The following is a 12,797-nucleotide window of genomic DNA, read 5'->3' as shown; positions in this document are numbered from 1 at the left end:
GTGAGCTGAAGCTGAGCTTCTTATACAGATGTACTACTTTACTAACTAAGCAGCAACCTGTACTATTTCGCAGAAGAAATAAGCCCAGGCCTCAATCCCTTGACCTCTGTCACTCACTCTCACGAGGCACAAAATGTGCCAGCAACTTAAATTAAGGAAAGAAGGCAAGGGTGAAAGTATGTGCAGGAACTCACTCCTGTTATTTTGTGCAGACTGAGAAAGTCACTGTAGTTAACAAAATAAAATTTTATTACAACAAAACAATAGGGCTGCTCCATGAACTTCAAGAGACTAAGCTCGCAGTTCTGTCTGCAATGAAGCCTTAAAATGCATTTTAATATGTAAAGTCATCAACCTCTCTCATTGTGCCTCTATGGCTAGAACTCTAAAATGTTCCCCAAATTATAGCTTAAAATACATAGCATTGAGACTTCTGGCTTCACCTTAGGATACAGAAAGCTAGAAAGAGCATTTCTCCTTCATTATCAACAATGAAAAGAATAATCTACAAAATCGTAACTTTTCTTGAACCCATCACAGAGTTTGTGTACCAACGAGATCAAAATTAAAGGAACGACAAGCACCTCCAAGGAGTGATGGAATGTGAATACTGGCTCACCCCTGGCAGAGAATGGAAAGTTGAGGCTACCATACAAGAGGGTAAAATGAATTCAGCTACAATTTTTACATGCTCCTAAAAGTCAAGTGTGGGCTAAAATGAGAGTATAGAGCCCCTGGAAGCTGCAGACACTAGATGGAAGTCACATTTGAGCCAAAACCAATAATAAAAAAGTATTTGCTAAATCCCTAAATAGTTTGAAATTAAATAACCCACTTTCAAATAAGCCATTGGTCAAAGAAATAGTCACAAGGGAAATCATAAGATATTCTGAATCAAGTGGAAATCAAAAGACAACATACGAAAATTTGTTGGCTGTAGCTAATGTGATACTTGGAGGTGAATTTACAGTATTATATGCTTATTTTGAGAAGAAATGTCTCAATTAATCATCTATGTTTATACCTTGAGAAACTAGAAAAACAGTAAATTAAACCCAAAATATACAAAAGGAAGAAAACAATAGACAGGAGCAGAAATGAATGAAATAGAAAACAAAAAAATAGCGAAAAATCAGTAAAACCAAAAGCTAATGTTTCAAGAAGGTCCACAAAACTGAATCCTAGACAGGATGACCAAGAATAAAAAAGACGACAAAAATACAAGTATTTTATATTTGAATGTGGACAGCATTATATATCCTTTACACATAAAAAGGATGATAAAGGACTATTAAAAACAATTCCATACCCATAATTTACTAACTAGAAGAAATGGACACATTCTTTGAAAAACACAATCTGCCAAAGCTCACTCAAAACAAAACATATAGCCACAACAGTTCTATATCCATTAAAGAAATTTAATTTGTAGTTAAAAATCTTCCCACAAAGAAAAGCCCAAGACCAGATGGTTTCACTGGTAGAATTCTCTACCAACCATTTAAGAAAAAATTAATATCTATCTTACAGAAACTTTCCAGCATACAGAAAAGAAGAGAACATTTCCCACCTCATTTTATGAATCCAGCATTACTTTGATACCAAGACCAAAGACTTACCAGAAAACTACAAGCCAATATCCCTCATGAATGCAGACATACAATTATCTACAAAGTACTGACAAATTAAATCCAGCCCATATGTAAAAAAGGATAATACATCATGACCACGTGGTTTTTACCCAGGCAATGCAATTCTAGTTTAACATTCAAATGTTAAATCAATGTAATTAATATTACCAACTTACTAAAGAAGAAAAGCAATATGTTCATTTCAATGGGTGCATAAAATAGTCTGACAAAATTCAATATCCATTCATGATTAAAAATCTCAGTAAACTCAGTGGAAGAGAACTTCCTCAACCTGATAAAGAGCATCTACAAAAACCCTAGAGCTACCACATCTTATGGTGAATGACTGAATGCTTTCCCCCCAAAATTTGGAATGAGGCAAGGACGTCTCCTCTCACAACAGCTACTCAACACTGTATTGATGTCCTAGCCAGTGCAATCAGACAAGAAAAATAAATAAAAGGCAAACATACTAATTTCCTGGTTTGGCTAAGTGTCCTGTGATTATATAAGATGTCAGCATTAGGAGAAACTGGGTGAGTGATATATGGAGACTATCTGTACTCACTTTTCTACACATCTAAAATTATTTCAAAACAATGTTATAAAAAAATGTCAGTGAGATTTTTTAAAAAAGAAATTGACACGCTAATTCTAAAACTTAGATGGTAAGAAATGGAAATAAGAGAAGAACAATTTTGAAAAAGAAAAACAAAATTGGAGGACTCACAATACCTGATTCCAGGAATTACTAAAAAGCTATAGTAATCAAGACAGTGTGGTATTGGTGAAAGGGCAGATATATTAGAGCCGATATATCTATTAGGTACATATTAGAACATAATGGAGATTCCAAAAAACAGACCCACACACATACAAGATCAATTTAATTTTTAATTAAATTAATACAATTAATCATACAATTAATTTTTAACAAAAATGCAGAAGGATTTCAAAGAGAAAGGATAGTCTTTTCAACCAACAGTGCAGAAACAATGGTATATCAATATACAAACAACACAAAGTAACTCTTGATCCATATCTCATACCATAAACAAACATTAACTCAAAATGGGTCATAAACTAAATGCAAAATTTAAAACCACTACACTTCTGAAAGAAAAATTGGAGAAAATCTTTGTGGCCTTGATTTGGGCAAAGAGTTCTTAGCCATGACTCCAAAAGCATGACCATAAAAGAAAAATTTGATAAAGTGGACTTCATGGAAATTACAAACTTCTCTTCTCTGAAAGATTCTATAAAAAGAATAAAAAGACATGCTGCAGACTGGGAGAAAAGGTTTGCAAATTACATACGTGATAAAGGACTTATATTCAGAAGGTATAAAGAACTCTCAAAAACTCAGTCACGAAGAAAACAAACCCAATTAAAAAACAGGCAAAAGATTTGAGCAGACATTTCACCCAAGAAAATACATGGATGGCAAATAAGCAAATGAAAAGATGCTCAAAATCATTAGACATCGAGGAATGTAAATTAAAATAAAAATGAACTAAAACTATACACCGATTTGAATGACTAAAATTGAAAACAAATAAACCCAAACCTAACAATACTGAGTGCCAATAAGGATGCTGAACTGGAAGTCTCATACATTTCTGATGGGAATGCAAAATGGTACAGTCACCATGAAAAACTGTGAAATATATATGTAGCATAAGATCCAGCAATTCCACTCCTAAGTATTTATGTAAGGGAAATGAAAATTTATCTTCACACAAAAATCTATACGTAAATGTTTACAGTGGTTTTATTTATAACTCCTCCAATCTAGAAACAACCCAAATGCCAAAATGTCTAGGTGAAAAAAAGAGCCTAGAAGTGAGAATACAAGGTCTCTGATAGTTCCCAATATCTAATCAAGACTTGACTCTACTGTTATTTTAATACTTTAAGAAGATGCTGAGAGACACAGATAAAACAAATATTTCCCTAATTTTTTTAATAACAGGGAAAATCTAGTTCTAACTGACACTTAAGGGCGTAACAAAAACGGTGATGAAACAGAACAGCAAACTCAGGCTCAGAAATGTAACCTTCCCATAAGAATTCATTAGATTTGCTACAATTCATCCTTTTGTTCCCTTTGCTACACATTTTCTAGATGGAATGAATTTAGTGTGATAAAAAAAATTAGAGCCAGCCCTGATTGCCTAGTGGTTAAAGTTTGGTGTGCTCTGCTTTGGCAGCCCAGGTTCAGTTACCGGGCATGGAACCACACCACTCGTCTGTCAGTAGCCATGCTGTGGTGGTAGCTGACAGAGAAGTAGAAAGACTTATAACTAGAATATACAACCATGTACTGGGGCTTTGGGGAGGGGGGGATAAAAAGAGACAGGAAGACTGGCAACAGACGTTAGCTCAGAGCAAATCCTTCTCAACTGAAAAAAAAAAAAAAATTAGAAAACAGTAGAGAAAGTAATGAAGACACACCAGGTGTGCTAGCTTTACTCTAACATTATCAGCAGCTAAGTAGCTCATCTTTGTACCAGAGCTCAGTCCCCGGCCTTTTGCTCCCTTGGTCATCTTATCCAGGTCCATGGCTTCATATCTTCACCAGTGGCTCCTACACTTCTATTTCAAGTCCACTCCTCTCACTCATACACCAAACCCAAATACAAACTGCCTACTTGGCACCTCCCCCTGGATGTCTAGGAGACCTGTCAAATCTAACATGTCCAAAACCGAACTATTCACCGTCCTCCTGAAAGCTGCTCCACCCTCAGTTTTCTCTCTCTTAGTTGATGGCAACTCTGTCTTTCTAGTTGCTCAGGACAAAAACTCTGGAGTTAATCTTGACTCGTCTCTCACTCAATTCCATATGAGGAAATCCTGTTGGCTGTATCTTCAAGACACATCCCAAATCCAACAGCCTTCTTCACTTCTCTACTCTGGCCCGAGTAGTCATCTCTTATCCTGGAGCACTGCAACAGCCAATGTGACTGCTGTCCCTCATTCTCCCCTGGCCCTTCTTCAGTCTATTCTTATAAACAGTGATCCTTATAAAACATAAGCTATCATTTCATTCCTCTGCTCAAAACCCTGTGATGGCTTCCCATTTTGATCAGGATAAAAGTCAAACTCCTTATCATACCTTGTTAGGCCCTTCACAACCTGTCCCCTCCCAGCCACTTTTACTTCTCCTCTTACCCTTGCTCACTCTGGTCTAGTCACACTGTCCTCTTTGTACAACAGGCATGCTTTCACACTGGAGCCTTTGTACTGCCTGTACCCTCTGTCTGGAATGTTCTTCTTCCATATATTCCACTTCCCTCCATACAGTCCTCTTACTTCCTTCAAGTCTATTCAAATGTCACCTCCTGAATGAAGCCAACCATGACCATCCTATTTGAAAACCGGAGGACCGATGTCAGCATCACGGCAGTGTAAGATACTCTTCCTTTTTGTCCCTCTTTTTAAACAATGATTAGAAGTCCATCCACAAACAGAAGTGCCTTTGTGGAAGTTGTGGGATCCAGCACCATATGCCAGGGGACCTGGGAGTTGTCTCGCCCAGTAATAAGGGGACAGACTTTGATACAGGCTGTGGAACCAGTGAACCTGCCCCAACCCCTCTGGCAGTTGGGAAAAAAAAACCTGGAGAGTGCTGGGTAGATACCCAAGGATGAGACAGATTTTGCAGAAGTTGAGCCTTCCCAAGGAGACATTCCATCAAGCCATTAGAGCAAAAAACATATGAGTTTGGTCTCAGTGGAGACCATAAGAGGAATTTTCCCAGCACCACCCCTCTTCCTCCACCTGGCCAAGGCAACACTGCACAGGACGGAGGCATCTAACAGCGGTGAGTGCACTGGCTACCCTAGTTGTACAGCACGTGAGCAGAGAAACCTGTTTCTCTCCAGCAGCACCCAGAGTACTGAGGCAGGACCTCCTCAACTGGGGGAGGGATGAGATCAGAAAGAGGCTGATAAGAATATCAAAGGGTGTTAAAGGTACACAGGTCCTGCTGACTGTGCTTATTAGGACTTCAGCAGGAAGTCTGCCCATGAGCATCTGGAAGTACCTCACCTGAGGATCTCCCCACTAGGTCTATGGGCACCCCGAATGCCCTGAGTACTAAACTCACCCCTTCCCTCACTCTGTAGCTGGCTCCCTATGGGCACTCCCAAGTGAAGCAGTGAGAGCACGTCTGGTAATGGACTGCTATCAGAAAAACATAACAGGGTCTGTGGGCAAAGGAGAAGCTAAACACTTGAGCTATGGCACTGCCCTCCAGAAAACCCAAAAGGTGAAGAAAACCTGAGCTATAACAGGACCAATGAAGAGTATATTCTATCTGAAGGCAACTAGTACAGATTTAAGGAGGTGTCTGCTACTTCAAATGCAAAAGCAGCAACACAAAACTACAAGGAATGTGAAAAATCAAGAAAACATGCCACCACCAAAAAAACAATAATTCGCCAACTGAGCTCAAAAGCACAGAATTTTGCAATATACCTGATAAAGGATTCAAAATAGCTGTTTTGAAGAAACTCAACAAGCTACAAGAAAACTCAGAAAGACAATTCAATGAAACCAGAAAAAAAATACATGAACAAAATGAAATATTTACCAAAGAGAAGAAATCATAAAAAAGAACCAAAAGGGCAAGCCCTGGAGGCATGGTGGTTAGGTTCGGCATGCTCCACTTCAGCAGCCCAGGTTTGGTTCCCAGGTACAAACCTACACCACTTGTCTATCAGTGGCCATGCTGTGACAGCAGGTCATATACAAAATAGAGAAAGACTGGCAACAGATGTTAGTTCAGGGTGAATCTTCCTCAGCAAAAAAAGAACCAAACAGAAGTTCTGGAGCTGAAGATTTCAATGAATAAAAAGAAAAAAATGCAATAGAAAGCATATGCAGCAGAGGAGAGTAAATGGAAGACAGAATAAGTGAGCTAGAGCATAGGAATTATGAAATAACCCAGTTAGAGCAGAACAAAGAAAAAAGAATTAAAGAGTGAAGAAAGCCTACATGACCTATGGGATTCTATCAAAGAACAAATATTAGCATAATTGGAGTTCTGGAGGAGAAGAAAGGGAGAAGGAGGCAGCAAGTTTATTTAACGAAATAACAGCTGAGAATTTCCCAAATTTGGGGAGAGACTTGGACAACCAAGTTCATAAAGATAACAGATCACCTTGTTACCTCAATGCAAAAAGACCTTCTCCAAGACATATTATAATGAAATGACCAAAAATCAAAGATAAAAGAGAATCCTAAAAGCAGCCAGGGAAAAAAGGACTGTATAAACTACAAAGGAACCCCATTAGGCTATCAGTGATTTTTCAGCAGAAACCCTACAGACCAGGAGAGAGTAGAAAGACATATTCCAAGTGTTGGGGGAAAAATTACCAGTCAAGAATATTTTATCTGGGGCTGGCCCAGTGGTGCAGTGGTTGGGTTTGTGTGTTTTGCTTCGGTGGCCCAGGATTCGCCAGTTCAGATCCCAGGTGCAGACCTATGCACCGCTTATCAAGCCATGACGTGGAGGCATCCCACATATAAAAAATAGAGGAAGATGGGCACAGATGTTAGCTCAGGGGTAAACTTCCTCAGCAAAAAGAGGAAGATTGACAGCAGATGTTATTAGCTCAAGGTCAATCTTCCTTAAAAGAAAGAAAGAAAGAAAGAAAGAAAGAAAGAATACTCTATCTGGCAGACTTATTCCTCAGATATGAAGGAGAAATAAACTTTCCCATACAGACAAAAACTGAAAGACTTCGTCACTATTAGACTTGCCTTGCAAGAAATGGTAAAAGGAGTTCTTCCAGCTGAAATGACAAGACACTAAACAACGACATGAAAACATACGAAAGCATACAACACACTGGTAAAGGGAAATACACAGACACAGAAAACTCTAATTCCGTAATAGGATGGTGTGTTAACCACTTAACTATAGCATTAAAGGAGAAGAGTATTAGAAATAATTATAGCTACTATAATTTGTTAATGAATACACAATGTAAAAAAGAGGTAAATAATGACATCAAATATACAAAAGGGGGAGAGCAAAAGTGTGAAGTTTTTGCATGCAATTGAGGTTAAGTTGTTATCAACTTAAGATGGACTGTTTTATCTATAAGACGTTGTATGTAAGCCTCATGGTAGTAAAAACCAAAAATCTACTCACTATTGTGTTATATATACTGCTGCTATACACTAACAATTAAGACATCTGAAAAAAGAAATAAAGAAAATTATCCCATTCATAATAGCATCAAAAAATAAATACTTAGGGATAAATTTAACCAAGATCTGTATAATGAAAGCTCCAAACTTTGATGAAAGAAATTGAAGACGGCACAAACAAATGGAAAGATATCCCATGTTCCTGGATCAGAAGAATTAATATCGGTAAAATGTCCGCATTGCCCAAAGCCATCTACAGATTCAATGCAATCCCTATCAATATCCCAATGGCATTTTTTTTCACAGAAATAGATAAAACAATCCTAAAATTTGCATGGAACCACAAAAGACCCTGAATACAAAGTAATCATGAGAAAGAACAACACAGCCAGAGGCATCACTCTTCAACTTTCAAACTATACCACAAAGCTATAGTAATTAAAACAATATGGTATCATCATAAAAATAGATATATAGACCAATATGAGAATAAAGAGCCCAAAAGTAAACCCCCCGCCTATATGATCAACTAATATTTGACAAGGGAGCCAAGAATACTCAATGGGGACAGGATAGTCTGTTCAACAGATGGTGTTAGGAAAACTGGATAATCACATGCAGAAGAATGAAATTGGATGCATATCTTACACCACTCACCAAAATGAACTTGAAATGGATTAAAGACTTAAACAAAAAACCTTATACCGTAGAACTCCTAGAAGAAAACATAGGGAAGAAGCTCTTTGACATTGGTCTGGGCAATGATTTCCTGGATACCATACCAAATGCACAAGCAACAAAAGCAAAAATCAACAAGTGGGACTACATCAAACTAAAAAGCTTCTGAATAACAAAAGAAACAATCAACACAATGAAAAGGCAACCTACAGAATGAGAGAAAATATTTGCAAATCATATACTGGATAAGGGGTTAATATCTAAAATACATAAAGAATTCACACAACTCAGTAACAAAGAACCCAAACAATCTGATTAAAAAATAGGCAGAGGAACTAAACAGAAATTTTTCCAAAGAAGACATCCAAATGGCCAACAACTATATGAAGATACTAACAATTCTAATCATCAAGGAAATGCAAATCAAAACTACACTGAGATCACTTCACACCTGTTAGAATAGTTAGTTATCATTAAGAAGAGAAGATGGGGCCGGTCCCGTGGCCAAGTGGTTCAAGTTTCATGTGCTCCGCTTCGGCAGCCCAGGGTTTGTGGATTCAGACCTACTCCACTCATCAGCCATGCTGTGGAGGCATCCCACATGCAAAGTAGAGGAAGACTGGCACAGATGCAGGCTCAGTGCTAATCCTCCTCAAGTGAAAAAAAAAAAAAGAGGAGGATTGGCAATGGATGTTAGCTCGGGGGCAAATCTTCCTCACAAAAAAAAAAAAAAAAAAGAGAAAAGTGTTGATGAGGATATGGAGATAAGGGAATCCTATACAGTGTTGGTGGGAATGTAAATTGGTTCAGCCAATATGGAAAACAGCACGGAGATTCCTCAAAAGATTAAAAATAGAGGGGGCCCACCCAGTGGCATAGTGGTTAAGTTTGCAAGTTCTGCTTTGGCAGCCCAGGGTTCATACGTTCGGATTCCAGGCACAGACCTAGCACTGCTCATCAAGTCACACTGTGGCGGTATCCCACATAAGATAGAGGAAGATCAGCAACAGATGTTAGCTCAGGGCCAATCTTCCTCACACACACACAAAATAAATAAATAAATAAAAAACAGAACAATAGAAGATCCAGCAATCCCACTTCTGGCTATACATCCAAAGGAAATGAAAACAGGATATCAAAGAGATATCTGCACTCCCATGTTCATTGCAGCATTATTCACAATAGCCAAGACATGGAAACAACCAAAGTGTCTGTCAATGGATGAATGGATAAAGAAAATGTGATACACACACAATGGAATAGTATTCAGCCATGAGAAAAAAGAAAATCCTGCCATTTGTGACAACATGGATAGACCTGGAAGGCATTATGCCAAGTGAGATAAGTCAGACTAGAGACAGACAAATACTTTATGCTATCACTTATACGTGGAATCTAAAAAGCTGAGCTTGTAAAATGAGTAGAATAGTAGTTACCAGGGACTAGGGGGTCGGGTAATTGGGGACAGGCTGTTGATGGGTATAAACATGTAACTAGTAGATAACTAAGTTCTGGAGATCTAATCACAGAATAGTGACCACAATACTGTATTATAAACTTCAAAGTTCCTAAGAGACTAGATCTTAATTGTTCTCACCACAGAAAAGAAATGATAATTATGTGACATGATAGAGGTGTTGGCAACCCTTCGGCAGTAATCATGCTGCAATATATAAATGTATCAAATCAATATGCTGTACACCTTAAACTTACACAATGGTATATGTCAGTTATATCACAATAAAAAAATACAGACCTCACCTCCTGCCACACTCCTAATCCCCTAATTTTACCCTTCTTTTTCTTAGCTTTTATTATCTTCTAGTATTTTATAACACTCACTTATTTATTACTCTTGCTTCCTTTCTGCTGCTGATGTCACCCAACCCCCCTAGAGGCAAGTATTATAAATGAAGCAGCTCTGTTGTTCACTGATAAATCCAAAGTGCCTGGCACACAGTAGGTACTCAATAAATATTTGTTAAATTAATCAATTTATTTCTACACAGGTGGCAAACTATTTTTTAATTTAAAATTTCTTATATGCTTTCAATTTCAAAAACAATAAGGGCTTATTTTACTCAGTGATACAGTGAAAGGTGTACGAAGTTTATACCACCAACCCTCCTCCATTCTTATCCTTTTCAGCGTACCCAGTTACCCAGGTATATCTATCTGCACCTTACTTTGGCTTTTATTAATATATCCAAATATATACAGATTTTATACTTTTTATAAAAATGGCATATTCTACTCTACAATGTGCTTTTCTTACGTATTAACATATATATCATAACACATTATTCCATACCAACAGATACAGATCTAATTCATTCTTTTTATTTTCTGCATAATAATATTCCATACTACTGCTATCATGATATTTTGTTCATTCAATTCCCAGTAACATGCAGGGATATCACAGTTTAATCTGAAAGAGAATAAATAATGTCTAGGCTTCTACATTTAAATAAAAGTAACCATTAATATTCATTAGTGACCTTTAACCCATGAGAAGAGACTGTCTATTATATTAAGCATATTAAAATAAGTGGGCTAAAATATTTTAATTTTAATCACAGATTGAAACAATGTTTATCCTAGTTGATCTTCAGTTTATCTGAAAATTTAATCAACAAAAAGGATCTAGACAATCAAGAGAAAAATAATTTTTGTTTGCTTACCAATGTCTGTAAGATACCCCATTTCTGCAAATCTCATGGTAATCAAAATTTGATGACTATAGAGTATTAAAAAAAACCCCTATTCTTTGATACAAAACATATATTACATATTTCACGGTCAACATATAATATAGCCATGAAAGATGAAGAGGCCTAAATTGCAGTCAAGTAATTTTAAGTTATAACTAATTAGACAATTATAGTTAATTAACAGATAATTATAAATAAGGGTAATTATTAGAAGTTATATACAGAAAAACAAATTGTCACACAACCACATTCTTACTACTCTCATTCTTCTTGATTTCCAGGTGGTCTTAAAATCAAAACCTTAGTAAGGAGTATTATTTGTGTGTGCGTGTTAAAATATGGTTATGTAAAACTTGGCTTTTTAAACAATAATTATTCTTTTCTGTATTTCTGTAATTACACTGGTTAGTCAATAATCAAAAACTTAAGTGAGTTACAGAAAATGTTTTATTTTCAAAGAAATAAGATCTGACTAGGAATTCTGAAGGTGGCAAAGGCAATCAGAGTTAGAATAAGAATACAGAAAGGCTTTGCTCTCCTGGACATGAGAAACTCTTTCCATTTTTTTCCCAAAGGGTTTTTATCACAGGCATAAAATTGAAGTGGAGGGGAAATAAGGTTACTTCTTCCCCCTCAGAGCTCCTTTCATCTCACCCTTCCACTTCTTGAACTTATCTTACTGTAGTCACTATCTTACTGTAGGGAAAAAAAGACAGAAAGCAACAAAAAGAAAAAAAAAGAGAAGGTAGCACAGATTTTGGATATTTCCTTTAAAACTAAATCTACATTTCCTAAATGTAGATTTTGATAGGTATAGATTATTATTATTGTTTAATTCTATCTCCTGATGATGGAAAATACATATTGTTTTTAACTTGTTCTTTGACTACATACACATTTAGTTTATCTTTTCAAGGACTTTCAGAATAACTGTTCTCTTTGCATAAGGTTCATGGGTAGACTTAAGTCCTTGCGAGAGTTCAGAAATGTCAAATTTTGTTTGGTCCACACTATCTGTCTTACTAAAATTGAATTCGTTTTCATCATGTAAAAATTGGGAGAAATCATATAAAAATTCCTATTTCTGACTCTTCTTGGAAACCAGAAGAAGTGGGCATGGGCTTACACTCCCACACGGCAACCACTGGCTGGACTCAATAGGAGCCGATTCCTTTGGATGGGCCACATGCTTTCCAGGTCACCCCTTATTCTACTTGGCCTGCTTCTCTCGTCTACACTGTCTACCTAGCCCCTGTAAGAATCTGTGTCTGTTAACTCTTTCTCTAATCTCTGTATTGTGATGATAAAAGGAAAAAAGTGAAAACCTAGGCCTTTAACAAGGGTGAAGCTTGGATGTTTAGAAACAACAAGACGTTGCTTGAACGAGCAAACTTAAGTTAACGTGCTAAAAATAAAATCTGCAGTGCAGTTGTGAACTATTTTTAAACTGTTTTCATTTTCACTTCTCTATTTTGCCCTTTAACCCAAAACATTTCTGCACATTAGTAATGCCTGAAAGTTGAGTGGTTCCTTTTACACATAAATGTATCTCTCTCTATAGGTTGTGAAGTACACGCCGCACACTGTAGCTCAGTACATGCTGCACACTGTAGCT

The 12,797-nt window shown here is 36.9% G+C and overlaps 1 protein-coding gene across 2 annotated transcripts in view; it reads right to left on the bottom strand.

Moving 5' to 3' along the window:
• The window catches only part of TMEM131 (transmembrane protein 131), a 221,108-nt gene that overhangs the window by 79,597 nt on the left and 128,714 nt on the right, over positions 1-12,797 (bottom strand). The window lies entirely within an intron of this gene.

This window comes from Equus quagga, chromosome 5 (genome assembly GCF_021613505.1).
Source record: "Equus quagga isolate Etosha38 chromosome 5, UCLA_HA_Equagga_1.0, whole genome shotgun sequence".
NCBI classification, from domain to species: domain Eukaryota; kingdom Metazoa; phylum Chordata; class Mammalia; order Perissodactyla; family Equidae; genus Equus; species Equus quagga.
This window is presented reverse-complemented; position numbering and strand designations above follow the sequence as displayed.